Raw genomic sequence first — 1,625 nt, forward strand, 5'->3', positions numbered from 1 at the left:
GGGTAGGGACTGTCTCTATATGTAGCCGACTTGTACTTCCCAAGCGCTTAGTACAGTGCTCTGCACACAGTAAGCGCTCAATAAATACGATTGAATGAATGAATGAATCTCTCCCGGAATGCACCGCTCTCCATCTGCAATCGTTCCAGTAGTGGATCCACTGAGTTTTCTTGGTAAAAATCCAGAAGTGGTTTACTATTGCCGCCTTCTGCACATCTTCTAGACTGTGAGCCCGCTGTTGGGTAGGGACCGTCTCTATATGTTGCCAACTTGCACTTCCCAAGTGCTTATTACAGTGCTCTGCACACAGTAAGTGCTCAACAAATACGATTGATTGATTGAACTTGATTCTCTGCCCTCGATTCTCTCCAATTCGACTACTGCCCAGCATGGGTGAGTTTTGACTTGTAGCAGATGGCCTTCCACTCTCTAGCCACTGGCCAAGCTAGGAATGCAATGGACAGGCCTCTGCTTGACTCTCTCTCCCATAATCAAGACTGGTAGAGTGCTGGAAACTCTCCAGGTGCGACCCTGAGAGGGGAATATTGTTTTTAAAGCATACTAAAAAATAAGTGAAAGTACTCAGAATCTCCAATCTACAGAATGGCAGGTCTGGAATGTGGAAAATCTTTTTTTTTTCCCCCCGGATAATCAATGAGTCAATCACTCAAAGTATGTATTGAGAATCTACTATGTACTGTGGCTCAGTGGAAAGAGCACGGGCTTGGGAATCAGAGGTCGAGGGTTCTAATCCCGACTCCACCACTTGTCTGCTGTGTGATCTTGGGCAAGTCACTTAACTTCTCTGTGCCTCAGTTACTTCACCTGTAAAATTGGGATTAAGACTGTGAGCCCCACATGGGACAACTAGATTACCTTGTATTCATTCATTCATTCAATCATATTTATTGAGCGCTTACTGTGTGCAGAGCACTGTACTAAGCGCTTGGGAAGTACAAGTTGGCAACATATCTATCCCAGTGCTTAGGACAATGTTTGGCATATAGTAGGTGCTTAACAAATACAATTATTATTATTATTATTATTATTAGTAGTAGTAGTAGTAGTAGTAGTAGTAGTAGTAGTATTACCGAGCACCTCGCTAACCAACTGAGAGAATAAAATAGACTTAATGGAATTGATTTCTACTCTGAAGGAGCTTACAGTCTACCAGAAGAGCTTACAACCTAGCATCTTTGCTAACCTTGCCAACTTGTACTTCCCAAGCGCTTAGTACAGTGCTCTGCACACAGTAAGCGCTCAATAAATATGATTGATGATGATGATCTTTGAATTCTGTAAGTAGCTTAGAACCCACGTCAGGTGATTCTTTGTCCACCAGACACACAGATCAGAAAAGGTTGCCTTAATTCACCAAATAAAACTACCACTCAATGGGTAGCAGTGTGCCCAGAGAAGCAGTGTGGCTCAGTGGAAAGAGCCCGGGCTTTGGAGTCAGAGGTCAAGGGTTCAAATCCCGGCTCCGCCAATTGTCAGCTGTGTGACTTTGGGCAAGTCACTTAACTTCTCTGTGCCTCAGTTTCCTCATCTGTAAAATGAGGATTAAGACTGTAAATCCCCCATAGGACAGCCTCATCACCTTGTAACCTCCCCAGTACTTAAAA

At 43.8% G+C, this 1,625-nt stretch overlaps 1 non-coding gene across 1 annotated transcript; it reads right to left on the reverse strand.

Annotated features, from left to right (window-relative positions):
- Positions 1-403: 403 nt before the first annotated feature.
- Positions 404-541, reverse strand: LOC119923655. The gene has a single exon (XR_005448927.1). It is a non-coding gene; the product is annotated as a small nucleolar RNA SNORA7 (small nucleolar RNA).
- Between the last annotated feature and the right edge of the window lie 1,084 nt (positions 542-1,625).

This window comes from Tachyglossus aculeatus, chromosome 2 (genome assembly GCF_015852505.1).
Source record: "Tachyglossus aculeatus isolate mTacAcu1 chromosome 2, mTacAcu1.pri, whole genome shotgun sequence".
Lineage (NCBI taxonomy): Eukaryota > Metazoa > Chordata > Mammalia > Monotremata > Tachyglossidae > Tachyglossus > Tachyglossus aculeatus.